The sequence below is a fragment of the Lagopus leucura genome, unplaced genomic scaffold (assembly GCF_019238085.1).
Source record: "Lagopus leucura isolate 7727_CA_CO unplaced genomic scaffold, USGS_WTPT01 Super-Scaffold_810, whole genome shotgun sequence".
Lineage (NCBI taxonomy): Eukaryota > Metazoa > Chordata > Aves > Galliformes > Phasianidae > Lagopus > Lagopus leucura.
The window spans coordinates 3,017,823-3,031,741 of NW_024962261.1; the positions used below are offsets into that span (position 1 = coordinate 3,017,823).

General features: G+C 35.8%; 1 protein-coding gene across 1 annotated transcript in view; it reads right to left on the reverse strand.

The window, feature by feature from the left end:
* The window catches only part of EDIL3 (EGF like repeats and discoidin domains 3), a 274,624-nt gene that overhangs the window by 144,637 nt on the left and 116,068 nt on the right, over window positions 1–13,919 (reverse strand). The gene's annotated exons all lie outside the window — the stretch shown is intronic.

A 13,919-nucleotide genomic window follows, 5' to 3' on the forward strand; every position in this document is an offset into this window, starting at 1 on the left:
GTCACATAGTATTTAGTCATAAAGAACACTATGAAATCAACAGTTTTACGTAAGTACCAGGAAATTTACAAAATAAGTGGAGCACTACAAACATGTAGATAAAACTGCATTGCAGAGCAGAACATAGCTGAATAGTACATGTTGTTTTTAATTTAAACCCAACAATGGACATTTATATGCTGAGGTTATATCCTGCTATCTAAAAGGCTTCCAGTTAGGAAAAATTACATACATTTTAATTACAGTAGTGAAGGCTTCAAAAGAACATACCACAAAAAAGAACCTATTCATTTTGTAAAATAAAAGTATAAAGGAAGGTCTTGGCTCTGGTAAATGGTCATTAGCATATGAAAAGGCAATCACTTAGAGCAATCATCAGGATTAATAAATGTAAATGAAGAGGCAGATACTTGTTATTGCAAAAGAACGTCGAACAAGTTGCTGTGTACGTGCAGAAATCCACACATCTCTGACTGAGTAAATCTGATTATTCTATGCCCCTAAAACTATTTTTCATCTTTTTATGTTAGGTACTACATCTCAATCTTGCTTTCATGACACATTTCACAGAGCGTTGTTTATTCTTGGTCAACATTAACAGCAAACAATATCTGAGTGTTTTTTAAAATACAGATGTCAACTTTTTGTTACTATTCAAGTTAGGACAGACCTAAGTCTTCTCAAAATCACAATGAAACAGCTAGCTAAACAGTCAAATTATTTCATCTACATAATAAGAATGACACCAGTGTTAAGATGTTTTGGGATAGCTTGTATTTTTATCTTGATACTAATATTGGTGGCATTCGTAATAGGTAGAATAACAGCAAATACAATGCAATGCAGGAAGACATTAATCTAGATGGAAACTAGGATGTAGTTGAATAACTGGTGAGACAAAGATTCATAGTAAGACAGATCAGATGGAAAAAAAGCAAAATTTAAAATTAAACTCTGTTTTAAACACAGCTCTTGGTCCTCCAGGATGCTTAATTCCATTTGCAGTTACATTGTTTAGCAATTCAAATACTTCCTGGGCTTTGATGCATGACAAACCCACAGCACTATAATGGCATTACGCACATCCATGACCATGATCAATATAGTAATGCTGTTTCAGACTTGAAGCTCATGACTGAATACCTATCTATCTAACCTGACCACCACAGCTCATTCAATAAAATATGCTACATAGATCTACAAGCCTTTCTCATTCTATCCTTCCCATCATTACACGAACTCCTACTTCAGATAATGCAACCTATACATCTTTGACACAAAATATAACATACTTATCTGATTATAAAATTAGTTGCAGAGGAGCCTGAAATTAACAAAAGTATTACATCTACTTGGTTCTGACACTATTTTGTCATGTGCCACAGAGCTTTTAGTACCTCATCCCACTAAAGTCGCTACTCAACCTGCCTAAACCCAAGCAGATCTGTAAGTTAACCCCTACATAAGAGGATATGAGTTACCAAAATATAGAGAAAGGATTCTGAATTGAAACTTTTTGATAGTGCAAGACTAAACTGTACCTAATAGATAAAAAAATACATTTAAGAGAGAAATGAAATGACAGGTGAAGTTAGATACTACAAACAAACATGCAACTATACATGATTGAACTTATTCTCATGACAAAGTTTTCCTTGGCTGTAAATATAACATACAGAGGAATAGTAACAACACAAAGAGGTATGTTTATAGTTTCTGTTCTTAAGATATTGTCAAATAAGCACTTTATCACTACTTTTTCTTAGTTATGCTCTTCTTTCTAACATGATGCTGGTGTACTGCAGCTGTGTCAATGTTACAGATTGCTACATGGAGGTAGCTTTTTGTAGGCTCAATATCTTTGAAGCACAGAATGATCAAGGCATTAAATAAACATGCCAGGAGGAGGCAGAGTAGGTATGAAAGAGAACAAAATAACAAATCAACAACTCTAACATATGCTAAGACTAGAAACTCAGGAGAAAATTAGGAAGTGTGTAAACACTTATATGTGCACAGACACCATCATGTTGGGCTGTGCAAGTTCAACATACATACGTGGGTCTTTCCTGTAGAAACTGTAAAAGAGACTATTTAATTTCAGAGTTTTTTCTCACATGCTTAATAGAAAAATGGGATAACTGGTGTCTCTGTTTTTCCTACAGGGATAACTTGTCGTCTGTAAGATCACACTTATCTTCTTTGACTGCAAAACTGGCCAGTATTGGACTCCTCAGTCTTGTGGAGAAAATCAGGATGTGATTATGTCTGCCTACACTGTTTCCAAAAGAAGACTTTTCACTGAAGAGTCATGGTACAATTTAGTGTTAAATGCATAACTGCCAACAGCAAGGAATTCATATGTATGCAAGAACTGGCACCCCTAGTGTACATGACACCACTAAAACCTTACACTTATGAATGTTATTTGGGTTACAATATTGATCAAAAAGGGTCTGTGAAAAATGTATTTAGATTCTATAAGAGCTCACTTACTCCACAGTTTTTTCACACTGTTATCATGTACTGTCTTTCTACAGGGCCAGTCATTACAAATGGGTCATTATTCAGTACTTCTTTTATCCTCCAGGCTGACTGTGTAATACAGAGCCTTAGTAACTGCAAAGCACTTAAATCTGCACTGAACAGAAAATGAGCAAAATTTCTTCTCCAATACTCTTAATGTTTCCACAGTCAATTCAATGCTCTAAAGATGGACGTAAGACACAATTTAAAACCAAAATATGCAGAAAATAACCGTCTTGTATCAGTCTTGTTAATCTCCTTCCAAACCCTCAGTCAACCAGTACTAATGTTTATTTTGCTTTCAGTTGCATTTATTGTTTTTCCCTTCCTACATGCCTGATTCTTGGCTGGAATTTCCTGATTGATTTAATCCAATTTAATTACATACTCTCACTAAAGAGGACTAGTGATTTTAAGGTGATTTTTTTTCTTCTCCTTTCTTTCATTCTGGCTTTGGCTACGTTTCCACAAAGCTCCTCTTCCCAACCAAAGCAGGCCTGATGCTACATGGCAGATCAAGGAACTAACTGAAAGAACAGTAGCTGTGAGAGAGAAGTGGCAATAGGGAATAGCCTACTTTCAGCTCTATCCCTTTCAACAGCAGCCAGACCAACATCGTCTGCCTGCGTTCAACCCATCAAATGCCCCTATTCAGACTCGTTCACTCTGTGCTTCTGCACAACTCATTAATCTCATTGTAACCTGCCAGTACCCTTCCCTGACAGCAATTTATTGTCTCAGTTTCCATCTACTTTTTAAATGAAAATCTGTCTGTTAACAGGGGATGATTTCATCTCCATGTATTTACATTCTGTTCCCTATTATAGTCTTATAATAGTCTTATATTAATATATAAGTAATATATATACATTACATATGATATTAATTAATATATTATTAATATATAAATTAATATATATTAATATATTAATATATAAATATATAAAATATTAATTAATATTAATTAATTAATTAATTAATTAATATTAATATATAATAATAAGTCTTATAGCCTTTTGTCATGTTTTCTCCTGTGCCTCACCTTCAGTTCTAAGACTTCCTGTAAGAACAATCTTGATAGGATGCAGCATGCTCACAGCCCTGGAGCCTTACTAAGGTTCTGTGCTTCCCTCCAAGGGTGTCATTTCCATCTGTTCTCATCTTGCCTTCATTGCTCTATAGACATAGTGGGTGTTAGTATGACAGACTTGATTACACCCACCCACAATAAGCATATGCAGCAATGGTTTCCATGAGTTGGACTTCTCCACTGTCTTCTGGAGGTTAGGAGTTTTCTATGCTGATGGTGTGTGAACATCGTGAACGACCCTGTGGACTTCTCCACCACAGTAAAAAAGCATTCTCTGACACCGCATGGAAATTCTCCAGGACATCAGAGAAGATATATTTCAGAGTAGAAAAACTGCATGTGAACATGCAGTCCTTCCTTAATTTCAGTGCAAGAAATAGAAAGAACCTGAGATGAGTTCAGCCTTAGGCAGATGGAGAACTTCCATCTCAAAATTCAAGAAAGTGGTAAGCAACACAGACCGATTTGTTACAGCAAAAAGCAGTAGTAAGCTTAGGGAATAGCATGTGATCTTCCACTTGTATCTGGACATAATGCTAGTCTCTACAACTATGCAGATTACACAAAAACATGCATGTATGAGTTTCCCAGATAGCTGACAGTGCTGCAGGCAGACCCCAACATCCAAGCTCTGGGTTTTTGTTTTGTTTTGTTGTTATTGTTGTTATTTGTGTTTTTGGTTTGTTTTTTTGTTTGTTTGTGTCTAATCTTGAAAAGAATGAGCTATTTTGCCAAAAAGAGTTGTTTTTAAGATGTATGGACAAACATTCACTAAGGGATAGAGTGAAAATATTAATTTCTGTTCTTGACTTGAGCAAGATTTCCACATTTTAACTGTCCCAGCCTACTTGCTGTAATAGTCTTAAGTTCCACCTGGCATTCAGGGCTATTTTTAATGCAGAAGCCCAGTTTCCATCAGAATAGGGTTCAAAATGACCTTTACATAATGTTCTGAATTCCTCTATGTTTTGATTGGAATATATGAAAAAATAATTAACCAGTTAGCTTCAGGCATTGAAAAAGAAAGTATATAGTTCAAGAAGAGAAAGAAAAGGAATTTTTACAAGTGTGTCAAGCAAGAGAGTAAAGCTCCCTTAAAGACCTTGGGGGACTGGCAAATCCCTTCCTGTAGAATAATACAGAAATATAGTTTTCCTCTTCAAAATGTTCAAAACAGAAAAGCTCTGCATATCGCAGCAGAATTACTGTGCCCCAGAACACAGCCTGAGAGCAAGCTGTCACAACGGTACAGTGCTCTGGACTTTGCTGTGTAAATTAAAGTCCTCGCAAATAAGATAGATGCATCTGATGGTGCATTTGATGGTGAGAGAGTAAGCAGATTAAATCTATCATCAACTGTCTGTGAAGTTTCAGTAAATTATGGACACGAGTGTATTTTTTTTTCCTTTTCTGATAATCATCAAAGGAGTTACAGTTTCAAATTTTTGTAATCAATAGAAGATCATTAGAGCATTATTTTCAAGAAGATATGCCCCTTGTGAAATCCAATTTCACAGCCACAGTTAGTCAAATATTTGTAAGGCAAACAAATGCACAATTAGCCAACAGAGACATGAGCATAATTATAATTTGTATGGGAATATCATTCTAAGAGAGATCTCAAATCTTTTTCACTCGTAGTCACAACACAGTTGTCTAAAAATTAATGACATTTTGCCAGTATTTCACCCACTTCTATACTTGTTGAACACGCTTTATAGCATTAAAAAGTAAAAGCATTCACTGGTATGGAGGAAGGAAAGCCACTGAAAAAATGACTACACTATTTCTGTGTTCAAGCAAAGGACATATTTAATACTCTGAACTATCTATCATAAAGCTATCCATATAAGATGTTGCTCAGTAGAAATTTTCCACCATCCACCACAATTAGCTAAAAGAAATAAAAATATATTTAGTATGAAAATATGAATTTAATTTACCTTCCAATAAAAATAGATTAGGACTGGGGACTAAAGAAACATAGGAATTTTGGTAGTTTTATGTTTATGGCTTTAAGTTACCAAAAAATGGTAATTCGCTTTTGAAACTCTTTTTCAGTATAAATTCCTCTTTATTTGCGTGCATGTGGGGATTTGGTTTTTTTTCTTTGTCTGTTTGTTTGTTTGTTACAAGTCACCGTGACATATTATTTCTATGCCTTGCAAACATGCATTAAATACTGCTTTATTCCCTTGGTGTTTGGCCTTTCGGCTTGCCTGGCCCAAACTGAGTGATGAAGAATCGTTTTGGACTGCACATAAAATATATAACATAGTTAATAGATATAAACTTAAAGGGTAGAATTAGGTTATATGTAAGGAAAAATCTTTCACAGTGAAGGTGGGTGGTGATGGGTCTGTGCTTTGGGCCAGGCTGAGACCCTCTGCAGGGCAGAGTTGCTGCCGTGATGGTGCAGAGCAGAGAGGGCTGTAGAGTGAATGGTGCCAGGTTGCACACAGCCTGTGGGCTCTGAGCTGGACATGCCTGCTTTATTTCCACTATTCTATTTCCCTATTCTAAGTCCAAAAGGACCCAACTCAGGCTCCGTTATGAGATGTCTAATAAGTAAATATTGAAATAACTACCACTTAAAATAATTTATAAAGACTTCTAATTTTTATTTTCCATCATTCTTCTACTTTTCCAAAACCACTGACTGATCTATAATTTCTTACCCTGCATACAGGCTCCAAGGCATACCTTAGGTCAACACGCCATGGTGCTACAATCTGCTTCACAAGGCTTCTTATACAGAAGCCATCCAGAGAAGAGACAAAGGACCTGTTTTAACTGCCAGAGAAACATGAATGCAACAAAGGAAAAAACAAAAAAAAGTACACTGTTTTGAAGCAATATCGATTTCAGACTACATTATTGCTTAACCCTATGCTTACAGAGTAAGATGCTACACTGAACAAAATGATGGGAGTAGTTACAAATACCAGTAATCTGACCACAATGAGAAAAGTTTTGACATTTGGTGTCTTTGGATATTACTTTCCTTAACTGCCACTGTTTCTGAGATCTCTTTGATTTGGTACTGATAATTCTGTGGATATATATGTACGCATATAATCTGTCATAAGTACAGTATTGATAAGAATAACCTATCCTAAGGTTTACAAGTACATTGATCAGAAGACAACAGCAAAGGAGAGTTTAGATCTTTGGATAAATGAGAAGGGAGAACAGTCTACAACAGACAATGGACAATGTTGAGGTACTCATAGAGTTCTTTGCCTCAGTCTTCCCCAGCACTCAGGCATTCTCTCATGAACGTCTACGTGGGAGCAATATCCTTCCCTCTGTAAGAGCAAAGCAAGTCAGAGACTGATTCATTAGACTTGAATGTGTACAAGTTTATGGAGCCAGATGACATATGCCAGGATCCTAAAAGAATCCTAATGTTGATGTGGCTGTGAAGCTACTCTCTGTCATACTTCAAAAAGTCATGGCTGCTAAGTGAAGTCCCTAGTCCTCCAGTCAAGTGACTGGAAAAAGGGGAAACATCACTCCCAATTTTAAGAAAGGGAGAAAGGATGACCAGGGAACTACAGGCTGGCGAACCTCACCTCTGTGCCTGGGAAGATCATGGAGCAAATCCTCCTGGAAGATGTGTTAAGGCATATATGAGATGAAGAAGTGATCTGAGAGAGCCAGAATGTTTTCACCAAAGGCAGATCTGGTAGCATTTTGTGACAGATTGACAGCATCAGTGGACAAAGGAAAGGCAACTGATATGTCATCTATCTGGACTTGTGCAAGGCTTTTGACACGGTTCCATTCCACATCTCATCTGTAAATTGGACAAATAAGGATCTGAAGGGTGGACTATTCAGTAGATAGAGAATTGGTTACATGGTCACAGTCAGACTGTTGTGGTCAATACTTCTATGTCCAGGCAGAGGACTGTCAGGAGTGGTATTCCCCAGAGGTTCATCTTGGAATTGGTGCTCTTCAACATCTTTATTAATTACATTAGGATAGAGAGCACCTTCAGTAAGTTTGCCAATGACATTAAGCTGAGTGGTGCATTTAATACAAGAGAACGAAGACGTGCCATTCAGATGGATGTGAAAAAGGCTTGAGAAGTAGGTCCATGTGGACTTAATGAGGTTCAACAAGGCCAAGTGCAGGGTGTTGTGCTTGGGTGAGGGTGTTTGCATACAGACCAGAGAAGAACTCGCTGCATGCGGTCCTGCAGTGAAAGACTTTGGAGGATGAAATGCTAGAATTGAGCAGCAATGTAGACTTGCAGCCCAGAAGATCAACTGTATCCTACGCTGAACCAAATGATGGTGGCCAGCAGTGTAAAGGAGGTCATTTTTCCCCTCTCCTCTGACTCTCTGAAGCTCCACATTAAGTACTGCTTCCAGGTCTGGGGCCCCCACATGAGAAAGGTGAGCATTTCCAACATTTCCCGTGTTGAAAAGGGCTCCAGAGGAGAGCTGCAAAGATGATTAGAGGTTACGGAATTGTGCTTGTTTACCTTGAAGGCTCCAGGCAGATTTGAAGGGAGCATATTAGCAGAAGACAGACTGACATTTTACATGGTCTGGTAGCAAATAGGACAAGGAAGAATGGCTTTAAATTAAAAGAGGGGAGATTTAAATTAGGTGTTAGATGGAAATTTTTTCCTCAGAGGGTGGTAAGATGCAGGCATAGGCTGTTCAGAGATCCTGTGGGTGCCTTGGCCCTGGAGGCAATCAAGGCTGGGTTGGATTGGGCCCTGATCTGGTGAGGGACAACTCTACCTGCAGCAGCAGGGTTGAAACTAGATGATCTTCAAGGTCTCTTCCAATCTAAGCTATTCTGTGATTCTGTGATAAATCTATTTGCTGTTACAGTATCAGTAAATTTGTAATTTCTAAGTATTTTCACTGCCATAGAATCACTGAAGTTTGCTAAGCCTGTAATAATCCTCAAATCGTATCCAATTTTCCTACCTCAGATTACCTTTCTACCATTTGTAACTAATGCTACTAATAATTGGTTCTACAATCTTAATATCCATTACATATAGACATTTGCATATATGTTTGTACTTACATATACATTCATACATAAAAAAATATGTGTACACTTGTTTTCTGATAATATCTGTAATAGTTTTTTATCTATCTATGTATTTATGTAGATCTACCTGATTGCTCATAGTAGTCTTGCTACTGACTGCTGCAATCTCTATATACCACTAGGTCAAGTAGTTGCATGCTTTTCAGATCATAACACAAAAGAATTTAATTTGTTAGATGCTTTCTATTACTGTTTATTATTACTTTCTGAGAAGTTCTGTCTCTAGCCAACTTTTTCTTTTTTTCTTTCCTGGAATGCTTCCTGTTGCAGTTTTTGATTCCAATCCTTTTGAGCCTTTTCCCAACACGTCTCTTTCTCCATCTTCCATTGCATTTTCAAACTTTCCTTCTCAAAAAATGTTTCTATCTTTCTAAAATGGTAAAATAAAGTTTTGTATAAGTTGAAATTCTATAGAAATTAACAGATTAAATATCGGAGAATTGTTGAGATACAATGCTACTTTCCTTTGGGGGAAAAAAAAAAAGACTGCGTGTAGTAATTGCACACAGATATGCAATGAAAGTGTCTGCATGTATATACTGTGCCACGGAACTGTTGTATGGATTGCTTTTTACTAACGTGCTTGAAGAAGAAATTACTGTCATGTACTGAGTCTGCTATCTCTTCAACACCAAAATTTCATTAAAACAGTAATAAATTTGTACGGTAAAATCACTTATATTGTCATGAAGCACTAAAACCATTTGCATATTTTATATAAATAGAATATAAATACTCAAATGCCAGTTACCTAAAACAGCAGACTTAAAACAATGACAACAAAATCAAGGAATGTATTCACTTATTATGTCAAAAGGGTACATATTTATTATTTCATTCAAAGGCATAGTGTAAATAAAAGTGAACAATGTGAGACATGTTGAGCTGCACTACCTTTCATCTTGTCTTGGAAAAATTACTCTTTAATGTCTGTAGAAGCAATTCCAGACTCCTTTATGAAAGAAAGGAATATGTTAAATCATGGGAAATATTTCTGAGATGCAAAAATGGAAAGAAAAATCTGCAGGAGACAAGGTTTTCCTAGTTTGCTTTCAGAGGATGCATGAGCTTCTGTGACAGTAAAACTGTTCAACTGATCAAAAATAACTTGAGCAGATCTGTAGAACTAGCTCAAAAGAGTTCAAATGTCTATGATAATTAAAAAAATTAAAGATATTTAGGTAGAATGGAATAAAAAGATCTGGATCGATGCTAAAACAGAATCACCTTAAGAAAAACAATCAGTATTGTTTTAAAAACTCCTTGTTCCTGTTTTTGTTAAACACCATGCAAAATGTAAGCATGGTTCATCTTACAAGGAGTATGTTCGATGATTTGTAATTGCAGTTCACTGCTTGGACTGAAACATTCTGACACTGAATTGAAACTCTGAGAAATATCATTTTTAGAGACATACACATGGGGCATGTATTCACCCATAACATTATTCAAATTCATGTTATGGGCTACAACAGTCAAAATACAATTTTAGAAACTTAACTTCTTTGAGATTATTTGGGAAGACAAGGGATGCACTGTCAGAGAAATGAAACACTACCCCAAGAGCAGAGTATGGGAAATACTACTATTTTTCCCGTTGATTAAACAGAAAAAAAACACATAAATCTAACCCTGATCCCAATCACTGTTCCATTAAAAGCTTATAGTGATCATAAAATGTTCCTACAAAGTTTATAATTTTCATAAAAGCAGTTTATGAGTTGCAATTTATCCTACAGCTTGTTTTTTTATGAATCACAGAATTACAGAATTATAGAATGGCTTGGGTTGAAAGGGACCATAAAGACCATCTAGTTCCAACCCTCTGCTGTGGGCAGAGCTGCCAAGTAAAGGCATGTTTTGGAAAACTAGTAATACGTTATGTGCTACCCTCTAATCTTTTTATCTTTCCTCTCATGCACATGTTATAGTTTAACACAGACTCTTATCACAGAGTGTTTAGGCAGCAGTTCTAAGCAACTTCCGATGATTCTGAACGCTGAGAAACTTCTGTGCCTTGCAGATGGAAGTGCCTGCTAACCTCCCTGTGACTATACCAGATCAGCAGTGGAATTAAGAGATTTATTACATGGTGCTCAGATACATATTACGAACTGGATGACGTGTACTGCTGTTTTGGGAAAAGAACACAATCTGGTAGCTGCAAAAACTCTGCTTCCTGTCCATACAAAGCACATGTTTTTTTCAAGATGAACACATCCCCCAGAAACCTAAGTGGAAGACTCCAGGTGATAGATGGGGCTTCAGTTACAGTTTCTACTTATTTTTCACCACTACACCACTGCATCTTTCAAACAGTAACTGCATCCCTGCTAGAAGAAAGGAGTATCTGTTTTAACCACAGCATAAGGCTTTGTAAAAATCAATACAATCTGAGAACTAAGTTGTACTGGAACAACCATGTAAGAATTCATTAATCTTTTATATTCAAAACAATGTCGTCCAGTCATATATTAAAACAAAATCAATAGAAGCTATAAATTAAAAGCATTTGATGATCAAGTATTGCTTATTAAATTTGAAGATAAAAATACTATTCAGTTAAACAACAATTACACTTTACTTAGAAAATTTTTCTTAGGAAAAACTGCAAGAGTAATATTTTTATAACACGAGTTTAACTTCATTTTCCCAAGCATATCACTACATATAAAACTATATGCCTCCTCTTAATGAAGCTGACTGCTTTTGATTTTGTTTTCGTCAGGAATAAAATAGTACATTTCACTGACACAATATATGTTGCACTTCTGAGCTGTACTTTTGCTACAGCTGCTTTAAGCTCCAATTTGGCAAACTTGTGAGCCTAAATGAGTCTTGCAAAGACAATAAATAGGTTTACTACGCACTGAGAGTTAAAAGGACTACTCAGATACTATGTACTGAAATGCTTTGCTGAGGTTCAAAATAAGGTATATACAACTTTGCAGATGATGTTTACTATCTTATAGAATTTCTAAGAATTAACTTCTACTCTTGTATATAGCCTATTTTATTTAGTCACATTTCATGTATATAGAGTGTTGGATTACACTCTGGTCGTATCTAGAAGAAAAGCTTAAGACCTAAAGCTTGTTTCTCAAAGAAGAGATCAGAATTGTTTTCACAATTGTTTTCAGATTTTTTAAAGTGGAAATTTTCATCTGAATAGGAAAAAATATGATTCTGCATTTGGAAAATTCCAGTCAAATGAAATCCCACAAAAATCTTCCAATTCATCACAGTTTTTCCGAAGAAAGTAATTATTTCAAAAATAATTCACGAAGAATCTAATGATGTGAAGTATCTGTGTCCTACAACCAGATTAAATAACAAGAAGTGTTTCTATTACATTAAGCCAGTGTATTTTTGCAGGTATTTAGTCATGCTCCATTTTAACATAATTTCTAAGAAGCTGAAATTTGTTTGCACAAATGTTTATAAATATGGGTTTTGCCTCACACTGTAAATCTACCATGTAGAATATATGCCAGAGGCATTTGCTCATCTGTCCAATTCAGAGAACAAAAACATTTTGTTACTGTTTATTTGTATATTTCTAGCTTTTGATTTGTCTGTGTGGAAATAACAGTCTGTGCTGCTGTAACAGTGCAGCTGCCACACATACACCCTTACTGCTAACAGCAGTCTCTCATGGCATAACTAACACAAAAAGGTCACCAGTGTTTCTTTTAAGAGTTTTCATATAGAAAGTTACACTACTATAGCTATTACTGCACAAATAATTGTGGTACATTTTTTTGGATGTCAAAACACCTTGAAACAGTGAAAATGATAAAAATATAAATAATCACTGAATACTAGGTGCAGCTAATTCAACCGGCCACAATTAAGTAAAGTTTTAGCCATATATTACAAAGCTTTGGAGGAAAGTATTTTTAAAAATAATTGTGTAAAAATTTTACAGAGAATCGATAAATTAAAGAAGATCAAAATGTTTAGGAATATTAACTCATTCATTGTGAACTTTTGTCTGAGCTCTGAGAATTAGGTGGAAAACAGAGAATTAGGTGGAAAAATAACCAAAGCACTGATACAGGGTGCAGTAAAACAAAACAGTTAGAAGTAATTAAACACAAACCATTTAAATGAATATAAAAGCAAACAAGCTTTTATACAAACACAAATCTGCTGTGTCACCTGAAGTTGCAAGGATTCCAGAGGATGTGAATACATAACTTGTAGGATTCTGTCCAACTACTGATACTCATTTTCAGCTAATGCGTCTAATCAGTTTGGCCAATTCGTGGATATGGGCTGTCACCAAAATCTACAGTAGCGTTAAAAATGTAAAGGAAGATCTGTCTTTATGAGGTACTCCACTGGTTGCAATAGGAGTGATTATTAATGTACAGCCACAACAAGTCCATGGACATTACTACAGTGCATTCACATAAACCTCAAATGTCTCTCTACTAAACGTACATGCTTAAATCCATTCCATGAGGGGAATACAAGGCACTTTTCTTTCATCCCTACTTAAAATAAAAAGACACAGGTGAGCACCAATGTATTTTTTTCTCTTGCAATTGACTCTTTTATTAAAGTATTTTCCATGCAAATTTGAAGACGAGTTTCTCAGATGCATTTAATTAAGTCTTATGCAGCACAAAGCTCTTCCTTTCTGTTTCAGCATGGCCTTCCTCATCTCAGTCATGCTTTTTTTCTATTCTGCTATTATCTTCATGTTGAAAATTCCGTTTCGATTTTCCCATTCAATGCTATCCTTAACTAGTCTACTCATCTCACACTTTACTTTTGTCTTTGTTCTGAATCCTTTCATTTATTATTCTTCACCATATCCTAGTTACTTATATTGCTCCCAAGTCGTAGGTTAGTGTTGTAAACAGTTAGCATTCAATGCTTCTCTGCTATCTTCCTTTGTTCACTTTTCTTACCTTTTCGCCTTTGGCACTCTGGAGACCTTGACTTCTTTTAACAAGCCACTATAAAGTGACTCCCTGTTCATTTGATGTTTTAGCTCACTGAGTTTATACAACCCAGTGCCATTTCAAATATGTTAATCTGTTCAGCAGCATTCTTCTTTGGTATGTCTTCTTTTCTTTAAATACTCCCAAGCTAATGGATTGCCATTTAATTAGAAATAGTTAATCTTCGGAATAGCATAAGCACTATGTGTTTGCATCTCTTGGGGTTCTTCTAAACTAATTTTTATGACTGTGTTGTTATCCGTTTTCACTAC